This window comes from Gorilla gorilla, chromosome 19 (assembly GCF_029281585.2).
Source record: "Gorilla gorilla gorilla isolate KB3781 chromosome 19, NHGRI_mGorGor1-v2.1_pri, whole genome shotgun sequence".
In the NCBI taxonomy this organism is placed as follows: domain Eukaryota; kingdom Metazoa; phylum Chordata; class Mammalia; order Primates; family Hominidae; genus Gorilla; species Gorilla gorilla.
In genome coordinates this window covers 70,673,644-70,699,531 of record NC_073243.2, presented here as the reverse complement: position 1 = coordinate 70,699,531, position 25,888 = coordinate 70,673,644, and the positions used below count along the sequence as shown (strand labels likewise).

The 25,888-nt window shown below is 39.2% G+C and overlaps 1 protein-coding gene across 5 annotated transcripts in view; it reads right to left on the bottom strand.

The window, feature by feature from the left end:
- The window catches only part of C6 (complement C6), a 71,126-nt gene extending 61,446 nt beyond the window's left edge, over positions 1 to 9,680 (bottom strand). For 2 of the 5 annotated variants that reach the window (XR_010131773.1, XM_063700777.1), the window contains exon 1: positions 9,060 to 9,208. The gene's annotated coding sequence lies outside the window, so the exon portion shown is untranslated. Of the gene's footprint in view, positions 1 to 4,883; positions 4,906 to 9,059; positions 9,209 to 9,523 lie in introns of those variants that run through there. The other 3 variants (XM_004058904.5, XM_019013590.4, XM_031003417.3) reach the window with 3 other exon arrangements.
- Between the last annotated feature and the right edge of the window lie 16,208 nt (positions 9,681 to 25,888).

Here is a 25,888-nt window from a genome sequence, read left to right as displayed (position 1 = left end):
GGTCAAGTAGGAGCTCACAAACCCTGGTTCTTGCATGAGGTGAAGCCCTTCACTGAGTTTCTAACAATCCTAAGTACTGTGTTATTGCAGTATCAAGATGCCTGGAGCTCCACCACTCAGGCCACAAGAGGTTGAGCAGAAAAATCTTTGACCGGTGGTTCCCACTTATGGTCTTGAAGATCCATGAGTTATTTGCAAAACCATACCCACCCCGTTATTGCCAGTTTAATCGTTATATCCCTAATGAAACATGCAACATTATTAATATATGCACATATATCAATAATTCTGCAGTTATTAATATAGTAGTAACTTTTACTTTAAAAAGTTAAATGCCATTCGCCTAATTTTTCTGTCTCAGTTTCACTATCTATAAAATAAGAGTAATACCTACCTCATAAAGCTTTTGTTAGGATTCAGTAAGAAGGTTCATGTAAACTGCTTAGAACAATTATTGGCATAGAATCATCACTTAATAAATACTAGCTTTTCAAATTAGTAATAACTTTTAAGAATGTTACAAATTTAATAGTAGCTGTTGGTCACACATTTTTAATAGATATTTCCAAATTGCCCTGCTAAAGTATGGCTCTCTCATGTCTCAGAGGATGAGTTTCTGATTATATTTCTACGTGATTAGTTTATGTTTCTTAGTTTTCATGAAAGGATACCTCAGTAAAAATAAATGGGGTTCATCATTTGATAAATCTTGGTTTAAGTCAAGAGCTTGAGATCAGATATAAAAATTGTTTTTTCAGTATGTTCAGAAACTAGGATATTTCTTGTCAATAAATCAGTAAGCTTTTTTTTTTTTTTTTTTTTTTTTGAGATGGAGTCTCACTCTGTCATCCAGGCTGGAGTGCAGTGGTGTGATCTTGGCTCACTGCAAGCTCTGCCTCCCGGGTTCACGCCATTCTCCTGCCTCAGCCTCCTGAGGAGGTGGGACTACAGGTGCTCACCACCACACCCAGCTAATTTTTTGAATTTTTAGTAGAGATGGGGTTTCACTGTGTTAGCCAGGATGGTCTTGATCTCCTGACCTCATGATCAGCCCACCTCGGCCTCCCAAAGTGCTGGGATTATCAGTAAGCTTTTTAAACTCTTCTACAAGCTCAAAGAAAAATGCCAGAATAAAAGTAACCAAATCCATTGACGTATGGCTGAATATGTCTTTCAATTTAAAATGGAATGAACACACATTTGGGTATTCATTGTATGCTGCTAGGCATTGAATGAGACACAAAGAAATAGAAGCGTTTATCACTGTCTGGGAGGGTAGAAAGAAATTGAAAATACTACCTATGCTTTTTACCCAAGCTTTTTACTCCAACTCATAGATATGCTGCTACAGTCCCATACTATTTCAGTCATAAAAATGAGGGGCTTTTGGGCATTATTCAAGATGGCCAAATAGGAACAGTTCCAGTCTACAGCTCCTAGTGTGAGAGACACAGAAGATGGGTGATTTCTGCATTTCCAACTGAGGTACTGGGTTCCTCTCACTGGGGCTTGTCGGACAGTGGGTGCAGTCCACGGAGTGTGAGCTGAAGAAGGGTGGGGCATCGCCTCACCTGGGATGTGCAAGGGGTGGGGGAATTCCCTTTCCTAGCCAAGGGAAGCCATGACAGACTGTACCTGGAAAATCGGGACACTCCCACCCTAATATGGCACTTTTCCAATGGTCTTAGCAAATGGCACACCAGGAGATTATATCCTGCGCATGGCTCGGAGGGTCCCACGCCCACAGAGCCTCTCTCACAGGTAGCACAGCAGTCTGAGATCAAACTGCAAGGCACAGGGAGGCTGGGGGAGGGGTGCCTGCCTTTGCTGAGGCTTCAGTAGGTAAACAAAGTGGCCAGGAATCTCGAACTTGGTGGAGCCCACCACAGCTCAAGGAGGCCTGCCTGCCTCTGTAGACTCCACCTCTGGGGGCAGGCATAGCTGAACAAAAGGCAGCAGAAATTTCTGCAGACTTCAACGTCCCTGTCTGACAGCCTTGAAGAGAGTAGTGGTCTCCCAGCACAGAGTTTGAGATTTGAGAACGGACAGACTGCCTCCTCAAGTGGGTCCCTGACCCCCGAGTAGCCTAACTGGGAGACATCTCCCAGTAGGGGCCAACTGACACGTCATACAGCTGGCTGCCTCTCTGAGATGAAGCTTCCAGAGGAAGGATCAGGCAGCAACATTTGCCGTTCTGCAGTGTGTGCTGTTCTACAGCCTCCGCTGGTAATACGCAGGCAAACAGGGTCAGGAGTGGACCTCCAGCAAATGCCAACAGACCTACACCTGAGGGTCCTGACTGTTAGAAGGAAAACTAACAAACATAAAGGACATCCACACCAAAACCCCATCTGTACGTCACCATCATCAAAGACCAAAGGTAGATAAAACCACAAAGATGGGGAGAAACCAGAGCAGAAAAGCTGAAAATTCTAATAATCAGAGCACCTCTTCTCCTCCAAAGGAACGCAGCTCCTCGCATGCAACGGAACAAAGCTGGATGGAGAATGACTTTGACCAGCTGAGAGAAGAAGGCTTCAGACGATTGGTAATAACAGACTTCTCTGAGCTAAAGGAGGATATTCGAACCCATTGCAAAGAGGCTAAAAACCTTGAAAAAAGATTAGACAAATGGCTAACTAGAATAAACAGCATAGAGAAGACCTTAAATGACCTGATGGAGCTGAAAACCATGGCACAAGAACTACATGACGCATGCACAAGCTTCAGTAGCCAATTCAATCACATGGAAGAAAGGGTTTCAGTGATTGAAGATCGAATTAATGAAACGAAGTGAGAAGAGAAGTTTAAAGAAAAAAGAGTAAAAAGAAATGAACGAAGCCTCCAAGAAATATGGGACTATGTGAAAAGACCAAATCTATGTCTGATTGGTGTACCTGAAAGTGACAGGGAGAATGGAACCAAGTTGGAAAACACTCTGCAGGATATTATCCAGGAGAACTTCCCCAACTTAGCAAGGCAGGCCTACATTCAAATTCAGGAAATGCAGAGAATGCCACAAAGATGCTCCTCGAGAAGAGCAACTCCAAGACACATAATTGTCAGATACATCAAAGTTGAAATGAAGGAAAAAATGTTAAGGGCAGCCAGAGAGAAAGGTCAGGTTACCCACAAAGGGAAGCCCATCAGACTAAAAGCGGTTCTCTCAGCAGAAACTCTATAAGCCAGAAGAGAGTAGGGGCCAATATTCAACATTCTTAAAGAAAAGAATTTTCAACCCAGGATTTCATATCCAGCCAAACTAAGCTTCATAAATGAAGGAGAAATAAAATACTTTACAGACAAGGAAATGCTGAGAGATTTTTGTCACCACGAGGCCTGCCCTAAAAGAGCTCCTGAAGGAAGCACTGAGCATAGAAAGGAACAACTGGTACCAGCCACGGCAAAAACATGCCAAATTGTGAAGACCATCGATGCTAGGAAGAAACTGCATTAACTAATGGGAAAAATAACCAGCTAACATCAAAATGACGGGATCAAATTCACACATAACAATATTAACCTTAAATGTAAATGGGCTAAATGCCCCAATTAAAAGACATAGACTGGAAAATTGGATAAAGAGTCAAGACCCATCAGTGTGCTGTATTCAGGAAACCCATCTCACGTGCCGAGACACACATAGGCTCAAAATAAAGGGATGGAGGAAGATCTACCAAGCAAATGGAAAACAAAAAAAGGCAGGGGTTGCAATCCTAGTCTCTGATAAAACAGACTTTAAACCAACAAAGATCAAAAGAGACAAAGAAGGCCATTATATAATGGTAAAGGGATCAATTCAACAAGAAGAGCTAACTATCCTAAACATATACGCACCCAATATAGGAGCACTCAGATTCATGAAGCAAGTCCTTAGAGATCTACAAAGAGATTTAGACTCCCACACAATAATAATGGGAGACTTTAACACTCCACTGTCAACATGAGACAGATCAATAAGACAGAAAGTTAACAAGGATATCCAGGAATTGAACTCAGCTCTGCACAAAGTGGACCTAATAGATATCTCCAGAACTCTCCACCCCAAATCAACAGAATATATATTCTTCTCAGCACCACATAGCACTTATTCCAAAATTGACCACATAGTTGGAAGTAAAGCACTCCTCCGCAAATGTAGAAGAACAGAAATTATAAAAAACTGTCTCTCACATCACAGTGCAATCAAACTAGAACTCAGGGTTAAGAAACTCACTCAAAACGCTCAACTACATGGAAACTGAACAACCTGCTCCTGAATGACTACTGGGTACATAACGAAATGAAGGCAGAAATAAAGATGTTCTTTGAAACCAATGAGAACAAAGATACAACATACCAGAGTCTCTGGGACACATTTAAAGCAGTGTGTAGAGGGAAATTTATAGCACTAAATGCCCAAAAGAGAAAGCAGGAAAGATCTAAAACTGACACCCTAACATCACAATTAAAAGACCTAGAGAAGCAAGAGCAAACACATTCAAAAGCTAGCAGAAGGCAAGAAATAACTAAGATCAGAGCAGAACTGAAGGAAATAGAGACACAAAAAACCCTTCAAAAAATCAATGAATCCAGGAGCTGGTTTTTTGAAAAGATCGACAAAACTGATAGACCACTAGCAAGACTAATAAAGAAGAAAAGGGAGAAGAATGAAATAGACACAATAAAAAATGATAAAGGGGATATCACCACCAATCCCACAGAAATACAAACTACCATCAGAGAATACTATAAACACCTCTACACAAATAAACTAGAAAATCTAGAAGAAATGGATAAATTCCTGAACACATACAACCTCCCAAGACAAAACCAGGAAGAAGTTGAATCCCTGAAAAGACCAATAACAGGCTCTGAAATTGAGGCAATAATTAATAGCTTACCAACCAAAAAAAGTCCAGGACCAGATGGATTCACAGCCGAATTCTACCAGAGGTACAAGGAGGAGCTGGTACCATTCCTTCTGAAACTATTCCAATCAATAGAAAAAGAGGGAATCCTCCCTAACTCATTTTATGAGGCCAGCATCATCTTGATACCAAAGCCTGGCAGAGACACAACAAAAAAAGAGAATTTTAGCCCAATATCCCTGATGAACATCGATGCAAAAATCGTCAATAAAATACTGTCAAACCAAATCCTGTAGCACATCAAAAAGCTTATCCACCACAATCAGGTTGGCTTCACCCCCGGGATGCAAGTCTGTTTCAACTTATGCAAATCAATAAATGTAATCCATCATAAAAACAGAACCAACGACAAAAACCACATGATTATCTCAATAGATGCAGAAAAGGCCTTCGGCAAAATTCAACAGCCCTTCACGCTAAAACTCTCAATAAACTAGGTATTGATGGGATGTATCTCAAAATAATAAGAGCTATTTATGACAAACCCACAGTCAGTATCATACTGAATGAGCAAAAACTGGAAGCATTCCCTTTGAAAACTGACACAAGACAAGGATTCCCTCTATCACCACCCCTATTCAACATAGTGTTGGAAGTTCTGGCCAGGGCAATCAGGCAGGAGAAAGAAACAAAGGGTATTCAATTAGGAAAAGAGGGAATGAAATTGTCCCTGTTTGCAGATGACATGATTGTATATTTAGAAAATCTCATCATCTCAGCCCAAAATCTCCTTAAGCTGATAAGCAACTTCAGCAAAGTCTCAGGATACAAAATCAATGTGCAAAGATCACAAGCATTCCTATACACCAATAATAGACAAACAGAGAGCCAAATCATGGTGAACTCCCATTCACAATTGCTTCAAAGAGAATAAAATACCTAGGAATCCAACTTACAAGGGATGTGAAGGACCTCTTCAAGGAGAACTACAAACCATTGCTCAATGAAATAAAAGAGGACACAAACAAATGGAAGAACATTTCATGCTCATGGATAGGAAGAATCAATATCATGAAAATGGCCATACTGCTCAAGATAATTTATAGATTCAATGCCATCCCCATCAAGCTACCAATGACTTTCTTCACAGAATTGGAAAAAACTACTTTAAGGTCCATATGGTACCAAAAAAGAGCCTGCATTGCCAAGACAATCCTAAGCCAAAAGAACAAAGCTGGAGGCGTCATGCTACCTGACTTCAAACTATATTACAAGGCTACAGTAACCAAAACAGCATGGTACTGGTACCAAAACAGAGATATAGACCAATGGAATGGAACAGAGCCCTCAGAAATAACACCACACATCTACAGCCATCTGATCTTTGACAAATCTGACAAAAACAAGCAATGGGGAAAGGATTCTTTATTTAATAAATGGTGTTGGGAAAACTGGCTAGCCATATATAGAAAGCTGAAACTGGATCCCTTCCTTGCACCTTATACAAAAATTAATTCAAGATGGATTAAAGACTTAAATGCTAGACCTAAAACCATAAAAACCCTAGAAGAAAACCTAGGCAATACCATTCAGGACATAGGCATGGGCAAGGACTTCATGACTAAAACACCAAACGCAATGGCAACAAAAGCCAAAATTGACAAATGGGATCTAATTAAACTAAAGAGCTTCTGCACACCCAAAGAAACTACCATCAGAGTGAACAGGCAACCTACAGAATGGGAGAAAATTTCTACAATCTACCCATCTGACAAAGGGCTAATATCCAGAATCTACAAAGAACTCAAACAAATTTACAAGAAAAAATCAAACAACCCCATCAAAAAGTGGGCAAAGGATATGAACAGACACTTGACATTTGAGAAATGTCTTCTCAAAAGAAGACATTTATGCAGCCAACAGAGACATGAAAAAAATGCTCATCATCACTGGCCATCAGAGAAATGCAAATCAAAACCACAATGAGATACCATCTCACACCAGTTAGAATGGCGATCATTAAAAAGTCAGGAAACAACAGGTGCTGGAGAGGATGTGGAGAAATAGGAACACTTTTACACTGTTGGTGGGACTGTAAACTAGTTCAACCATTGTGGAAGACAGTGTGGTGATTCCTCCAGGATCTAGAACTAGAAATACTCTTTGACCCAGCCATCCCATTACTGGGTATATACCCAAAGAATTATAAATCGTGCTGCTATAAAGACACATACATACATATGTTTATTGCGGCACTATTCACAATAGCAAAAACTTGGAACCAACCCAAATGTCCATCAATGATAGACTGGATTAAGAAAATGTGGCACATATACACCATGGAATACTATGTAGCCATAAAAAATGATGAGTTCATATCCTTTGTAGGGACATGGATGAAACTGGAAACCATCATTTTGAGCAAACTATCACAAGGACAGAAAACCAAACACTGCATGTTCTCACTCATAGGTGGGAATTGAACAATGAGAACACTTGGACACAGGGTGGGGAACATCACACACTGGGGCTTGTAGTGGGGTGGGGGGAGCGGGGAGGCATAGCATTAGGAGATATACCTAATGCTAAATGACGAGTTAATGGTGCAGCACACCAACATGGCACATGTATACATATGTAACAAACCTTCACGTTGTGCACATGTACCCTAGAACTTAAAGTATAATAAAAAAAATGAGGGGCTTTTTTTCCCACTCCACTTGCAAGCTGATTCTAGTTCGTCGGTAAGTAACTCATCTTTCTTGGTTTTCCTCAGCAACACAGAACCACAGGGTATTGGGACAATAGTAGCCAGATAGAATTTAAGTTGTGATCAGACATATAATGTGAGTCCCAAACATTTGGGAGCTGAGGCTCCCAAATAATGTGAAGCTTTCCTTTCAACCACTAGATAGACTAGAGAAGCCACTCCCCTATACCCTTCTCCCTTGCCCCCCACTGCCAAAATTGGAATTTTCTCATACAGGGACCTTTTCAGCAAGAAAAACTAAATAGATACTTTGTTGTTGTTTTTTTTTTCTTATTAGATGTTGGACAAGACAGATATCTTCCAGAATATTTCTCTCAATTGTAGAGAAAACAAATTCTTAAAGCTTCTGGTGAAATTTTCACGTAAATAATTTGGAGAAGTTAAATTGCAAGAGATTACTAGTTCTCAGTTCTCAGCAGACACTGTCTTTTAACTTCCAAAAGCTTGAAAGGGATGGGTGAGTTTTATTCCAATTATCATCAAAAACTGCAAAAACAGAACCCTTATAAAATATTCTGATCGCTCTTTAAGCTATAACTGTTCTGAGGCAATATGGAGCCTGATATAAATTAAGATGGTAACATTAAAACTTATTTGATGAGGTACTAATGAAAGAGCTAATTGGTAGCTTTTCTTTTTTAATATTCTATTATTAGGAATACAAATTTTTTATGTTAAAACAATTTTATTTTTATTTATTTATTTTTTTGAGACAGAGTTTCATTCTGTCCCCCAGGCTGGACTGCGGTGGCAGGATCTCAGCTCACTATAAACTCAGCCTCCTGGGTTCAAGCAATTCTCTGCCTCAGCTTCCTGAGTAGCTGGGATTACAGGCCCCTGCCACCACACCCAGCTAATTTTTGTATTTTTAGTGGACTCGGGGTTTCACCATTTTGGCCAGGCTGGTCTTGAACTCCTGACCTCGTGATTCACCTGCCTCGGCCTCCCAAAGTGCTGGGATTACAAGCGTGAGCCACCAAGCCCAGCAACAATTTTTAATCAAATAAAAATAATTACTTCTCTGAATTTTTTTGTTATGATGGCCTAGCATATTGTATTATATGGTTTCTTATTTATTAATTTCCACATCTCTAGGCATTCTGGAGGTATCTAAAATTACACGCAGGCATTTTACCCATTACTGTACAATTTTCATACAAACATAGAATAAAAGAATGTTCGGTGAATAGAGGAAGATAGGAAAAAAATCTTCCGCTTCAGTGCCATCGTAGAAAAGCAGAGATTCTTGTTTTCTCATGGTTGCCATCCCCTCTTGAGTTTTCCAAAAATCAGTGATCCCATTGAACCACTGATGATAGCTTTACGAGCATTTAGAGAATTTCAATTAAAATGAAGCCCATCTTATTCTAACCTGTCACTTTCTAATGTATTTTACTCACGTGAACCATTTGTCTGCAAGGCAGTTCAGCATATCTTACCCAACAGATTTCTGAGGATGCTGTAGTTTATCCCCAGCTATAGGTTCTTCCTTTACGTCTCCATGTAGACTTACTGAATTTCTTATTTCTTATTATTTTTTTCTGTGCATGCCCAGAGGCTCAAGAAATGAGCCTTTCTATCTTTCTGCCTTTACTATCGCCAAGGTAAGCTGGGTAGTCCAGGTGCATGACTGACCTTGGCTAAAGAGTATGTTTACTTTACTTTTAACTAATTTAACTCATAGAGAAACTTGATCTCAAATGTCCTCTGGAATGACATTTGTTTAAAAAACATGACCTCTGGTTCTTTTCAGATTTAAACAAAGCAATTATAAAAAAGAAAGACAAAGAAATGCTTGTAGTCTGAGTTACATATGTTTATGCATGAAATGGTAATTTTGTTGGAAACATGATTAACAATTTTGAAATATTAAGATTGAAAATGAAATCATCATATTACTCACCTTTAAGCAGAGTTTATGGTGTCCTCGGACCTAAGCTGCAAATTATTGGGGAAAAAATAGGTATGCACAATGAAGAGGGTATATATGTTAATCCAAACAAAGCTTCTTTTCTTATTGCTAGCTAACACAAGGCAATGCTGTCATATCCCAGAGGCCTAGCAACACCTAGAGGGTTGTCAAAATAAATGTTCTCTGGAACTTGAACTTTGTGAATGATTACACCAACCAGTAGTAACCCTGAAACTCTGGGTGTTGGATGTTACACAGAGTCCTGAATTTTCCGTGAGTTTTCAATTCAAGGGCTATTGTAGTAGCTATTGCTACTGCATAGAAATCTCTCTTTCCGTTTTAAAGAATCCTTTAGATTAATTGCTTAAAATTGCTGCCCCCCTTAGGAATGTATAGATTCTTAGTTTTTGATTATAGAATGGTTACTGGTAACTATTTAAGAAATGTTTTTGGAGACAATGTGATTGTGTATGTAGAAAATTCAAAAGAATCTACAAACATTAGAATGAATAAATGAATTTAGTATGATTTATCGACACAAGTTTATTATAGGAAAAAGTGTTTCTATATGCCAGCAAAACCAAACAGAAAATTTAATTTGGAAAGAATTAAAATAGCAATGATCAAATGGGCTCTTTATATGTAATGATGGTTATGCTTCTCTGAAATGGTTGCAATTTAACTTGAGATTGACTAAAATGGATTTCATCCTAAGGTGAAGCAGAACAAAATAGTGCAATAGAAAAGAAAAAAAACTATAGGGACTGAGAATGTGGATACATATTCTAGTCTTGTTTCTGCACTAAGCAGCTACCAGCTATGTGAGCTTCAATAAATCACTACACCTCATTGGAATACTGGTCCCTCATTTGTAAAACAAGTGTTTTTCAAACTTTTTTCAAAGCAGTAGAAAACAACTAAAACAAATATTCCTTAGACAGCTTAGATTTTTATCACATGGTGGGAAATGATGATCTCAGCAAGTCTAAAGATTACTTGAAGCACAGCTGGGAACCCACCACTCAAAGGTCACATAGTTTAATATACATGATAGTAACTTTCCCAAGGCCAGAGTAAGTCAGAACTGGAATACAGATGATCTGATTTCCAGTCTTTTTTCTCTCTCTTATACTACATTGAGATTTTAAAGATTGAAATTTGGGCCTAAAGAGAAAGTAGAGTGGTGTGCTGCAGACCAGTGTTGAAGCTACTTTGGGGCTGGGATAGCAGCTTCACCCTTGATTACCTGAGAAGATAAACAGGAAAAGAAATATTTGGTGATTGGACAAGAATATATGTCATTTAATTTGAATAATTCTTTCTTTAATTGGTCTTTGAGGCCCTAAAATAAAATTCATTTGTCCTGAGTTCAAGGTGTTTGGAGCTAAAGGCAAATACTGGAAGTCATAATACAGAGAGATGCAAAGTTAGGTGCCAGTAGGATGAGCTTAAAGAGGACTTCATTTGTAATGTGGGCTATGAGGAGGACAGAGAAGTAAGATTGTATGCTGTGGCACTGGAAAAACACAGGTGGAGAGAGTTAAGGATGGTAAGGGGAAATCCTTGAGATGGAATGCGAATGTCTGTGATCCGAACACTAGAATTGACCCAGCACCAACTAAGAATCTAGAATCTTTTCAACAATGTATTTGGGTTCTCCATCTTGGGTTCCTTTGGAAGGTTAAATGACATATCTCACTCATGAGTCCTTTTTCTAGAGCAGGGATTGGTAAACTAGCCTGATGCCTGTTTTTGTAAATAACATTTTATAGGAATAAAGTCACACAATTGGCCATTGTTCATGGTTGCTTTTGTGCTACAATGGTAGAGTTAAGGAGCTGGCAACAGAGACTCTCTAGCCTGAAAAGCCTAAAATATTTACCGTCTGGCCCTTACAGGAAAAGTTGCAACCCAGAGAGAGATATTTCTGGTCTGATACATATAACAAAGTGTCCAGTGGCTTTGGGAAGTAGAAGTAGGCTACTTGGGACTGATGAGTAGGTGATTGTTTCAGAGCTAGGAATTGAATACTTGTGTGCAGTTGTGCTCAGGTCTGACTCTGTGCATGCAAAGAATATAGGTGTTCTCTAAACAATATTTAGATGTGTGCTGCTGAAAAACAAATTCTGCTATGAAGTTTACTGGCACTGGCTGAGTTGCTTCAGCAACTGCAGGCCTTCTGAAGTTTTGGCTGGTAACACAGAAGACCTTCTCACACAAAATCTCCTATTTTCATAAGGTAGATAGTTGCTATTGACTGACCAGTAGAAAGCATATAATTTTAAAAAAACAGAAGGGTGCAGGAGAAAATGAGGGCCAGGACATGGAGAGTTAAGATGGAGCAATTATCATTTTACCAGAAGGAGAATATGTATTCTGTCAAAAACCATTATTCCTCTTTTAATGATAATAGATTCATAGCCAAATGGTATTTTCTGCCAAGAAAATAACCACAAATATAAAATAATGAACAATGGAAGCTGCTATCTGAAGGCTTTTTCACATGCTAAGTATTCACATGCCAACTTATCATTATAGCAAAAGTACTATAATTTCTCATTAGAGCCAAGGCTAATGACCCCATCTATTTCAAAAACTCTTCAGAGTGTGCTTTTTCAGTCAATATGTGAGTAGATAAAGTGAAATGGCAGATTGAACTATTTCAATTGGGGAATCATAGATCAAAACTCTCAAATATGGAGGAAACAGAAGGTATTTTGGACCTCAGGCTTCCACACTCTTTGTGTCTTCTCTTTCCTACTAAAATTATTAGAAAGATAGTCTAAATGGACTGCATTTGATGTTTTGCCATCTACTCCTCATTCACTTCACTCTTTGAAATCTATGTGATAAATACAACCAGCTTACACCAACTATTCTCTCAATGACCACCATTAACCTCCTAATTGCCAAACTGAATGACCTCTTCTGAATCCACTATTGGCTTCCTGGACAAAATATAATACATGTGTTTCTCTGAACACTTAGGAAATTCCTCTTCTGCCTTCCTCTATGATTCTCTTCCTACACCCCTCTAGGATTTTATCCTCACCCCTTTTCTTTCATTTGAGATTTCATCTGCTTCCATGGGGTTATTGATCACCTTTGTATTGATTGCTTCCTAGTCCACCTGTCTTAGTATTCCAATGTTCAGACAGATAATAGAAACATCATATCACAGAGATCACATCCTCACTCCCTGACTCCTCCTATCCTTTTAGATGCTAAATACATGAAGCAATTTTATCTTTTATTTAGCTTTTATCTTTGAAGTATCTCTTCTATGCATTCCTCATTTTTCCACCTTGCCATCATGTCTATGGCTACAGTTCCACTTCCAGCCCTTATGAAACCATACGTTGAAGATTGCATCAGCGGCTTAGCTGGTCTCTGAGCTTTAGAACTCCTCCTGTAATTTCTTCTAATCTACTCTGCAAGGATATTCTAGAGTTCACCTCTCAGTAGCACAACGCTATTCAATATCTCAGTGTTATTCTTTTAAGGAAACCACGAAATTAGCTACAGAGCCCCAGTCCCTAATATTGGAAACCTTGAGCAATTTTATTCCATATTACCCTTTAGACTCATTTTCTCTCCTTCATTTTGCATAGTCCACCATCTAGCCAAATTGGATAACTTGTTTATCCTCAAAATGGCCTATGGTTTCTCTTGCTATTATATTTTTTCCCTTGAAACTTTTTCTTCCCCAATCCCAAATGTAGTGTACTGTGTACCCCTTCTTCGGGGGCCATTCCAAATGTATTTCCTTCTTAAATTTTTTCTATATTTCACAATCATTTTCACACTTTAGATCAAATGCTACATGATTCCTCCACCCTTTAAACATATGACTCTTTTTACCTTTCATAGGGAACTCCCTTACTATTGCCAGATATTATGATCATTGTGTGCATTATTATTGCCCACTCTTAGTCCACTTAATAGATTCAAAGTTCCTTTATACTGAGCCTGAATAATATTTATCTTTATATTTGATAAACATAAAAGTTAAATCAATGTTGATTGAATTGAGTTGTCTACACACGAAGAGTTTGTGAGAAAATTGCTGAATATGCCTTCACAAATGTGCCCTTAGCTAAATTCCACTATGTAGATTCTCATGTGTTTGACAATAAGAGGTAACAATCTTTCATATAGCAAAATGCTCTAAGAATTGCTTTTATTTATGTGTTTGTTGAATTGTTGAACAATGCATAATGATGATATTAAATGGAATAAACTCTTTGGTGATTCTTTGGAATGGAAAGAAAATGAGCTACAATTTAGTCTCCAAATCTAAAATTAGTCTAACATAGTAATAGAAATCTAGTTTGAGACAATAAAGCCAAACTTCTGCCAAGTTTTGCCCCTTCTAGGATTATAGAGAAACTTAGGTTGGATTCCAATTTAGAGCTTTGTGGGAAAAGGCAGGAAAAAAAAGCCTATTGAAGTCAGATAAATTGTACCTAGACTCTTGGGTCAGCTTTCTAGTTTGTTTCTTGTCCTCCAGTTGTCCCAAACATCTTGAATACGTTACTAAGGTATTTTTTCTAAAGCACTACTATAATGAAAATCACAATCTAATGTTTTGGCAGCATTTTATGGTTTGCAAAGCACTCTTCAAAGTGCCATAGGAGGGACAGTATCTTGATTCATCCATTTCACTCAATTCACAAATATTTACTGATTATATACCAGGCATTATGCTGGGACTTAAGATACAAAGATGAATACTTTTGGTAAGTTCTTTCAAGAACTTCACCTCATAGTAATAGTAGTTGGATAGAAAAGAAAAAGAACGTCAAGAAGTACTAAAAATTATAAGAAATGCGTCTATTCACAGAAATCGTAACTTCCCTTGTTTATGCAGTCACGTATTCTCTTATCTTTTCATCATATTCACTGTAATTACCACTGTTGTCATTATCCAAAGGATTTTATTCATGAATTTTGCAAAAATTTACTGCAAGGAACTGTTCTAGGCACTTGAACAGTAAACAAAACAGAAAAAAAAATCCTGCCTTTGTAAAATTTGCAATCTCCATAAAGACAGGAGAGAGAAAACAAAATAAATAAATGAATTATATGGTTTTTAAGAAATATTTCTTTAATGTTTATCCAACTATTGTGTCTTCTTAAAATGCAGGTCATTCTTTCTGCCTCTTTTTTTCCTGGGCCTATGCTTTCTTGGAGAAAATCTGTCCAGCTCGATCTCAGAAAATTTAATCCTGTAGGACCCACTGAGCTGGTTTCAGATCTCATGATTCTGCCCCTTGGACAAAGTGATAGGCCAGGATTGGGTATGGGTCATTCGGATTTCATGTGCCAGGGTTGGGGAGTAGGACTTAGAGATACTAGTTAAACACAATGTGAAGCTTGCTTAAGCCGCATGCAGGGAGAAGAAGAGAATGCCTCTGTAGAGAGAAAAAAGAATGAGGTAAGGACTTGAAGAAATGTAAGTGTGAGAACATATGGCCTTAGAGAATATACATACTGTCCCTGTGAAACTCAGCTGCACTTCCTTCTCTTGTATTTCATAAGGTCCACCTTTTCCTTCTAGTAAACTATACTTTGAATACATTTTTGTTACTTGCAAGGAAGTTATCCTAACTAGGATGTATTTTATGATTTTCAAACAATTGCAAACAATTTCAAAAAAGATACTCCAACAATTTCACAAGTGGCACTGCTTAATCAGAATGGATGCTGTCCAGTTTATTCAAGCCATGTGTGCTGGCTGATGTCAGCTCTGAGCCTGATGCACAATTATGTCACACAATCTCCAGCAAATGTAGAAATTAATAAATTAGTTGAATATTTACTAAGATTCTTTACCTCCTAGGGTGGTATAGAAAAAGGAAGCTGGACCTCTTCTTTTAGGTAGGGTCATCTAGATTTGTCTGTAGGATGGAAGTGGGGAGACTGAGAAAGAAAGGCCATTCTGTGGTCAGATAAAGCTGTTGAGAGAGCTTTGGGAGGGCTGTATTGAGCGCCTTTTGTTCTCTGGGGTGTAAGTAGCTAATAAATGAGGCAATGCAAGCAATGAACGGACATGTGAAGTCCTTGAAATAACTCTGACAAAGTGCTTTGAGGGAAAATTTTTATTCTGAGTTCTGAGGTTGTGGGAAACTACTGAAAAACTGATGATAGCAGTGATGTGATACTCTGGGCACAGGGCAATACCTAAAGCATGATGAAAAGAAGGAAGAAATAATTCCAGGTCAGAGGTTATTGAAATCTTAGCTAAGTTCATAGTTACAAGGCAAAGAAAGACATGCTGTGTTGTCATGTAAGCAACTCCAAGTTTTAACATCTAAGGGAGAAAGGCAGTGAGAGATAGAACAGGCCACTCTTTGAGTCATGAATCACACAAATAAATATCAATTTTTAAAAGTTCTCCCAGGAGAAAGGTTGTCTCAGTCAAATGCTTGAACGCCTGACAATCCCATTAACATCACATGCTCTGTGTATTGAATCCTGCATGGGAAGACAGCAGTTTCCAATCATCTTTCTACATATTATCAGGAGTGTGGCCAAAGAAAAGAGGGAAATGAAAGAACAGGAACAAATTGAAAAGTGTTTGAGGAGGTTATTTTTTAAAATAATCAAACTCTGATGAATAGTTGTATTTTTTATTAATGATGACAAGAAATAGTCTCACAGTAACAAAATGTCAACATCTACCGACCTGGGGTAGTGTGTAATACAAAGACAAATGGTTTCCTGATTTCTTGCCATGTTTTTCAAACACTTGCAAAAATGAGGCTGGCCATTTAGCTGTGTTTATTCTTTTTATGATAAAAAGCTACTTTTTCTTACCAATCTGTCAAAATTTGAACTTAAGAGAGATGAAAATGAACCCAAACTATTTCCCAACCCACCTTCAAACTAGATGTGTTTTGAAAGCCTATTTTTTAGGTTCAGTTAAAACCCTAATATAATTGTGAATAAAACAAATATAATCCTTCCTCTCGTAAGTGTAGTTACAGTATATTAGGTAAAAACTGATATTATTAAACACACACAAAAAGTATATAATAACAAATTTGATAAGTGCCATAAAAATTACAGAGTACTATGGGAAAGTATATGGAATAGACATGGAGGTCAGGAAAGGATGGAGGACAAACATCTAAGCTGAGATCTATTAGGTAAAAAAGAGCTTAGTAAGTAGAGTGGAGGCCAATAGGTAAAGAGTAGAAATTAAAGAGTTACTTTCTTCAAACCTAAAAAGACTTTGAAAACTTCCCTGGACAGCCCTCATTTTTATGCAGATAGTGTATTATTTAAAAAGCAGAATCTAAGGCTCTGGATACTTAAGCAATTAGTCAAATTAATGCAACAAATAAATGGTAGAAGAGGAATTTGAGCTCTTCTGCTCTCTGGTGGAACTTGTTTTACCTTGTTCTTTATTTTAATCTTCCAGTATTCCCTGGCTCCCTCAAACCATCCTGTTTTGCTTACTTTCCTTCAACAGACTTACTAACGTTTTGTGTGTAATCAGAAAGAAGGCCTTTATATAAACCAAATTTATTTTTTATTAATTTTTTTTACTGCCTATCTTTTTTACTATAACCATATGAGTGAAGGTGCAGTCATATCTCATTTTGGTTTTGATTTACATTTCTCTAGTGATTAATGATGTTGAGCCTCTTTTCATGTGCCTGTTGGTCATTTATATACATTCTTTGGATTGCTAATTTTTTAAAAAATGATTTCAACTTTTATTTTAGATTCAGGAGGTACACATGTATATTGTGTAATATTGAGGTTTGGGGTACAAATGATTTCATTATTTGGGTAGTGATCATAATACTCAATGGGTAGTTTTCCAGCCCTTTCACTACTCCTTCCCCCCTGACCCAATAGGCCCCAATGTCTATTGCTCTCATCTTTATGTCCATGTGTGCCCAATGTATGAACAGATTTTTTAAAAAAGAGCAAGTATCTAACATACATTCTTGGCAGTTTAATTTTAATATTTCATTAAAATGTTATCTTTTTTTTTCAGTTTATAAAATGTTTTATTTACGTATTAAGGTTTAACTAGAAATACATGACCTCTAACCCAATAATTTAGAAAAGATTTCCTTTCTGGATTGTTCAGTTATTCAATTTAAAAACAATGGATTGAACATACTGTATTTCTTTTTTTTTTATACCTTTTTTTATTATACTTTAAGTTTTAGGGTACACATGTACATTGTGCAGGTTAGTTACATATGTATACATGTGCCATGCTGGTGTGCTGCACCCACTAACTCGTCATCTAGCATTAGGTATATCTCCCAGTGCTATCCCTCCCCCCCTCCCCCGACCCCACCACAGTCCCCAGAGTGTGATATTCCCCTTCCTGTGTCCATGTGATCTCATTGTTCAATTCCCACCTATGAGTGAGAATATGCAGTGTTTGGTTTTTTGTTCTTGCAATAGTTTACTGAGAATGATGATTTCCAATTTCATCCATGTCCCTACAAAGGACATGAACTCATCATTTTTTATGGCTGCATAGTATTCCATGGTGTATATGTGCCACATTTTCTTAATCCAGTCTATCATTGTTGGACATTTGGGTTGGTTCCAAGTCTTTGCTATTGTGAATAATGCTGCAATAAACATACATGTGCATGTGTCTTTATAGCAGCATGATTTATAGTCATTTGGGTATATACCCAGTAATGGGATGGCTGGGTCAAATGGTATTTCTAGTTCTAGATCCCTGAGGAATCGCCACACTGACTTCCACAAGGGTTGAACTAGTTTACAGTCCCACCAACAGTGTAAAAGTGTTCCTATTTCTCCACATCCTCTCCAGCACCTGTTGCTTCCTGACTTTTTAATGATTGCCATCCTAACTGGTATGAGATGGTATCTCATAGTGGTTTTGATTTGCATTTCTCTGATGGCTAGTGATGATGAGCATTTTTTCATGTGTTTTTTGGCTGCATAAATGTCTTCTTTTGAGAAGTGTCTGTTCATGTCCTTCGCCCACTTTTTGATGGGGTTGTTTTTTTTTTTCTTGTAAATTTGTTTGAGTTCATTGTAGATTCTGGATATTAGCCCTTTGTCAGATGAGTAGGTTGCGAAAATTTTCTCCCATTGTGTAGGTTGCCTGTTCACTCTGATGGTAGTTTCTTTTGCTGTGCAGAAGCTCTTTAGTTTAATTAGATCCCATTTGTCAATTTTGTCTTTTGTTGCCATTGCTTTTGGTGTTTTGGACATGAAGTCCTTGCCCATGCCTATGTCCTGAATGGTAATGCCTAGGTTTTCTTCTAGGGTTTTTATGGTTTTAGGTCTAACGTTTAAATCTTTAATCCATCTTGAATTGATTTTTGTATAAGGTGTAAGGAAGGGATCCAGTTTCAGCTTTCTACATATGGCTAGCCAGTTTTCCCAGCACCATTTATTAAATAGGGAATCCTTTCCCCGCTGCTTGTTTTTCTCAGGTTTGTCAAAGATCAGATAGTTGTAGGTATGAGGCATTATTTCTGAGGGCTCTGTTCTGTTCCATTGATCTATATCTCTGTTTTGGTACCAGTACCATGCTGTTTTGGTTACTGTAGCCTTGTAGTATAGTTTGAAGTCAGGTAGTGTGATGCCTCCAGCTTTGTTCTTTGGCTTAGGATTGACTTGGCGATGCGGGCTCTTTTTTGGTTCCATATGAACATTAAAGTAGTTTTTTCCAATTCTGTGAAGAAAGATATTGGTAGCTTGATGGGGATGGCATTGAATCTGTAAATTACCTTGGGCAGTATGGCCATTTTCATGATATTGATTCTTCCTACCCATGAGCATGGAATGTTCTTCCATTTGTTTGTATCCTCTTTTATTTCCTTGAGCAGTGGTTTGTAGTTCTCCTTGAAGAGGTCCTTCACATCCCTTGTGAGTTGGATTCCTAAGTATTTTATTCTCTTTGAAGCAATTGTGAATGGGAGTTCACTCATGATTTGGCTCTCTGTTTGTCTGTTGTTGGTGTATAAGAATGCTTGTGATTTTTGTACATTGATTTTGTATCCTGAGACTTTGCTGAAGTTGCTTATCAGCTTAAGGAGATTTTGGGCTGAGACAATGGGGTTTTCTAGACATACAATCATGTCATCTGCAAACAGGGACAATTTGACTTCCTCTTTTCCTAATTGAATACCCTTTATTTCCTTCTCCTGCCTAATTGCCCTGGCCAGAACTTCCAACACTATGTTGAATAGGAGTGGTGAGAGAGGGCATCCCTGTCTTGTGCCAGTTTTCAAAGGGAATGCTTCCAGTTTTTGCCCATTCAGTATGATATTGGCTGTGGGTTTGTCATAGATAGCTCTTATTATTTTGAGATATGTCCCATCAATACCTAATTTATTGAGAGTTTTTAGCATGAAGGGTTGTTGAATTTTGTCAAAGGCCTTTTCTGCATCTATTGAGATAATCATGTGGTTTTTGTCTTTGGCTCTGTTTATATGCTGGATTACATTTATTGATATTTGCGTATATTGAACCAGCCTTGCATCCCAGGGATGAAGCCCACTTGATCATGGTGGATAAGCTTTTTGATGTGCTGCTGGATTCGGTTTGCCAGTATTTTATTGAGGATTTTTGCATCAATGTTCATCAAGGATATTGGTCTAAAATTCTCTTTTTTGGTTGTGTCTCTGCCCGGCTTTGGTATCAGAATGATGCTGGCCTCATAAAATGAGTTAGGGAGGATTCCCTCTTTTTCTATTGATTGGAATAGTTTCAGAAGGAATGGTACCAGTTCCTCCTTGTACCTCTGGTAGAATTCGGCTGTGAATCCATCTGGTCCTGGACTATTTTTGGTTGGTAAACTATTGATTATTGTCACAATTTCAGCTCCTGTTATTGGTCTATTCAGAGATTCAACTTCTTCCTGGTTTTGTCTTGGGAGAGTGTATGTGTCGAGGAATGTATCCATTTCTTCTAGATTTTCTAGTTTATTTGTGTAGAGGTGTTTGTAGTATTCTCTGATGGTAGTTTGTATTTCTGTGGGATCAGTGGTGATATCCCCTTTATCATTTTTTATTGTGTCTATTTGATTCTTCTCTCTTTTTTTCTTTATTAGTCTTGCTAGCGGTCTATCAATTTTGTTGATCCTTTCAAAAAACCAGCTCCTGGATTCATTGATTTTTTGAAGAGTTTTTTGTGTCTCTATTTCCTTCAGTTCTGCTCTGATTTTAGTTATTTCTTGCCTTCTGCTAGCTTTTGAATGTGTTTGCTCTTGCTTTTCTAGTTCTTTTAATTGTGATGTTAGGGTGTCAATTTTAGATCTTTCCTGCTTTCTCTTGTGGGCATTTAGTGCTATAAATTTCCCTCTACACACTGCTTTGAATGCGTCCCAGAGATTCTGGTATGTTGTGTCTTTGTTCTCATTGGTTTCAAAGAACATCTTTATTTCTGCCTTCATTTCGTTATGTACCCAGTAGTCATTCAGGAGCAGGTTGTTCAGTTTCCATGTAGTTGAGTGGCTTTGAGTGAGATTCTTAATCCTGAGTTCTAGTTTGATTGCACTGTGGTCTGAGAGATAGTTTGTTATAATTTCTGTTCTTTTACATTTGCTGAGGAGAGCTTTACTTCCAACTATGTGGTCAATTTTGGAATAGGTGTGGTGTGGTGCTGAAAAAACTGTATATTCTGTTGATTTGGGGTGGAGAGTTCTGTAGATGTCTATTAGGTCCACTTGGTGCAGAGCTGAGTTCAATTCCTGGGTATCCTTGTTGACTTTCTGTCTCGTTGATCTGTCTAATGTTGACAGTGGGGTGTTAAAGTCTCCCATTATTAATGTGTGGGAGTCTAAGTCTCTTTGTAGGTCACTCAGGACTTGCTTTATGAATCTGGGTGCTCCTGAATTGGGTGCATATATATTTAGGATAGTTAACTCTTCTTGTTGAATTGATCCCTTTACCATTATGTAATGGCCTTCTTTGTCTCTTTTGATCTTTGTTGGTTTAAAGTCTGTTTTATCAGAGACTAGGGTTGCAACCCCTGCCTTTTTTTGTTCTCCCTTTGCTTGGTAGATCTTCCTCCATCCTTTTATTTTGAGCCTATGTGTGTCTCTGCATGTGAGATGGGTTTCCTGAATACAGCACACTGATGGGTCTTGACTCTTTATCCAATTTGCCAGTCTGTGTCTTTTAATTGGAGAATTTAGTCCATTTACATTTAAAGTTAATATTGTTATGTGTGAATTTGATCCTGTCATTATGATGTTAGCTGGTGATTTTGCTCATTAGTTGATGCAGTTTCTTCCTAGTCTCGATGGTCTTTACATTTTGGCATGATTTTGCAGCGGCTGGTACCGGTTGTTCCTTTCCATGTTTAGCGCTTCCTTCAGGAGCTCTTTTAGGGCAGGCCTGGTGGTGACAAAATCTCTCAGCATTTGCTTGTCTGTAAAGTATTTTATTTCTCCTTCACTTATGAAGCTTAGTTTGGCTGGATATGAAATTCTGGGTTGAAAATTCTTTTCTTTAAGAATGTTGAATATTGGCCCCCACTCTCTTCTGGCTTGTAGGGTTTCTGCGGAGAGATCCGCTGTTAGTCTGATGGGCTTCCCTTTGAGGGTAACCCGACCTTTCTCTCTGGCTGCCCTTAACATTTTTTCCTTCATTTCAACTTTGGTGAATCTGACAATTATGTGTCTTGGAGTTGCTCTTCTCGAAGAGTATCTTTGTGGCGTTCTCTGTATTTCCTGAATCTGAACGTTGGCCTGCCTTGCTAGATTGGGGAAGTTCTCCTGGATAATATCCTGCAGAGTGTTTTCCAACTTGGTTCCATTCTCCCCGTCACTTTCAGGTACACCAATCAGACGTAGATTTGGTCTTTTCACATAGTCCCATATTTCTTGGAGGCTTTGCTCACTTCTTTTTATTCTTTTTTCTCTAAACTTCCCTTCTCGCTTCATTTCATTCATTTCATCTTCCATTGATGATACCCTTTCTTTTTTTTTTTTTTTTTTTTTTTTTGAGACGGAGTCTCACTCTGTCGCCCATGCTGGAGTGCAGTGGCGCGATCTCGGCTCACTGCAAGCTCCGCCTCCCGGGTTCATGCCATTCTCCTGCCTCAGCCTCCCACGTAGCTGGGACTACAGGCACCCGCCACCACGCCCGGCTAATTTTTTGTATTTTTTAGTAGAGACGGGGTTTCACTGTGCTAGCCAGGATGGTCTCGATCTCCTGACCTTGTGATCTGCCCGCCTCGGCCTCCCAAAGTGCTGGGACTACAGGCGTGAGCCACCGCGCCTGGCCTGCTGATACCCTTTCTTCCAGTTGATCGCATTGGCTTCTCAGGCTTCTGCATTCTTCACGTAGTTCTCGAGCCTTGGCTTTCAGCTCCATCAGCTCCTTCAAGCACTTCTCTGTATTGGTTATTCTAGTTATACATTCTTCTAAATTTTTTTCAAAGTTTTCAACTTCTTTGCCTTTGGTTTGAATGTCCTCCCGTAGCTCAGAGTAATTTGATCGTCTGAAGCCTTCTTCTCTCAGCTCGTCAGAGTCATTCTCCATCCAGCTTTGTTCCGTTGCTGGTGAGGAACTGCGTTCCTTTGGAGGAGGAGAGGCACTCTGCGTTTTAGAGTTTCCAGTTTTTCTGTTCTGTTTTTTCCCCATCTTTGTGGTTTTATCTACTTTTGGTCTTTGATGATGGTGATGTACAGATGGGTTTTCGGTGTGGATGTCCTTTCTGTTTGTTAGTTTTCCTTCTAACAGACAGGACCCTCAGCTGCAGGTCTGTTGGAATACCCTGCCCTGTGAGGTGTCAGTGTGCCTCTGCTGGGGGGTGCCTCCCAGTTAGGCTGCTCGGGGGTCAGGGGTCAGGGACCCACTTGAGGAGGCAGTCTGCCAGTTCTCAGATCTCCAGCTGCGTGCTGGGAGAACCACTGCTCTCTTCAAAGCTGTCAGACAGGGACATTTCTGTCTGCAGAGGTTGCTGCTGTCTTTTTGTTTGTCTGTGCCCTGCCCCCAGAGGTGGAGCCTACAGAGGCAGGCAGGCCTCCTTGAGCTGTGGTGGGCTCCACCCAGTTCGAGCTTCCCAGCTGCTTTGTTTACCTAATCAAGCCTGGGCAATGGCGGGCGCCCCTCCCCCAGCCTCGCTGCCGCCTTGCAGTTTGATCTCAGACTGCTGCGCTAGCAATCAGCGAGATTCCGTGGGCGTAGGACCCTCCGAGCCAGGTGTGGGATATAGTCTCGTGGTGCGCCGTTTTTTAAGCCGGTCTGAAAAGCGCAATATTCGGGTGGGAGTGACCCGATTTTCCAGGTGCGTCCGTCACCCCTTTCTTTGACTAGGAAAGGGAACTCCCTGACCCCTTGCACTTCCCAGGTGAGGCAATGCCTCGCCCTGCTTCAGCTCGTGCAACGTGCGCGCACCCACTGACCTGCGCCCACTGTCTGGCACTCCCTAGTGAGATGAACCCGGTACCTCAGATGGAAATGCAGAAATCACCCGTCTTCTGCGTCGCTCACGCTGGGAGCTGTAGACCGGAGCTTTTCCTATTCGGCCATCTTGGCTCCTCCTCAAAATGTTATCTTTTAAAACTAATCTATTTATGTAGCTGAAAAAAAAAATAGAAACACAAGACTTAAAGCAGCAAACCAAAGCCACTACTCCACCCTGTCCTAGCCCTGCAGTTTTCTTTCTAGTACCAGTCACTTTAAAATTAGAGCTGTTTTATTTTTTTGCTGTTGTTGGTTTTCATCTCCATATTTCATAGTACTTGCTACCATGTAATTACATTTATCCTGACCCCAGGCCTTTATGCTATAGTTTTCATGAAAACTCTACAAAACACTGTCATGATTTTCGGTTTAAGCTATACATTCTCAACAGGGATGATATTTCCCTCCAAAAGGATGAAAATTGATTGTTTGTGGGGTTGGTGAAATATTCTCAGTTATTACAATGGTGTATAGCCCTGTAAAGTGAAAGGAGCCGGGCACATTCCTCAGCCCCGGGCTCAAAACAAACAAGCCCAGTACAAACACATCCCATCTTCCCATCTCACCACATATCGCCATATATCTCTCAAACTTCCTGAGCCCAGTACAAACACATCCCATCTTCCCATCTCACCACATATCGCCATATATCTCTCAAACTTCCTGAGCCCAGTACAAACACATCCCATCTTCCCATCTCACCACATATCGCCATATATCTCTCAAACTTCCTGAGCCCAGTACAAACACATCCCATCTTCCCATCTCACCACATATCGCCATATATCTCTCAAACTTCCTGAGCCCAGTACAAACACCACCAGGAAAGTCTCCGATAAGGGGACAGCCATTCAAAGTTTTACTGAAAAAGCGGGAACCAAAAGAATTCCTTTGTTCCCCTGTAACTCTCAGGCTATAAAAAGCAAACACTCGCATTGTTCAGGGCCCTCCTGTATGCTGTGGAATGGAGGGACCAGGTTCGAACTTGTAGTAAAGATCCTTGCCGCTTGGCTTTGACTCTGGACTCTGGTGGTCTTCTTTGGGGAACTAATGGTCTGGGCATAACAAAAGCTCAACCCTATCTGATGCAATCACATTCTTTAGAATTTAATTTCTCCTGTGTTGTTTTCGTGGGTATCCCATGAGCAGCACTGACATTGGGCTCAGGGAAGATACACAAAATGTATATAAGATCAGTGCTACAGCAAGTAGATGGCTTTCTTTCCTTAATAGACTGCTAGAAATGGCCTACTCAAGTTTATTGGCTGCCATTGGCTACCTTATGGATGTTGTTTATGTTTGATCCTCATTGTTTTGGTGTGTGACTAGGGCTTTGAGAATTAAATAAAAGCGGTGTTTTAATAGTTATTTGGAATAATTATTCAATAGTTATTCAAAAAAGTTATTCAAGTCTATAAAAGTTATTCAATCCATATTATGCAGGTGCTGAAAACAAAAAAGTATCAACAATATATAAATGAATATCTGGCAGCTAGTTAAGTTAAAAGTTATTTTCTTATATTGAGCAGAAATTAAAAGTTAAGTTCACTGGCCAGCGTGGTGGCTCACACCTGTAATCCCAGCACTTTGGGAGGCCAAGGCAGGTGGATCACCTCAGGTCAGGAGTTTGAGACCAGCCTGACCAACATGGTGAAACCCTATCTCTACTAAAAAATACAAAAATTAGCTGGGCATGGTGGTGGGCACCTGTAATCTCAGTTACTTGGGAGGCTGAGGCAGGAGAATTGCTTGAACCTGGGATGCAGAGGTCGCAGTGAGCTGAGATCATGCCATTGCTCTGTTGCCTGGGCGACAGAGAGAGACTCCATCTCAAAAAAAAAAAAAAAAAGAAACATAATTTTGTAATTATTGTACTTTTGCTGAAAGTTAATAGCTTTGAAAACTATTACTGTGTATTTATATA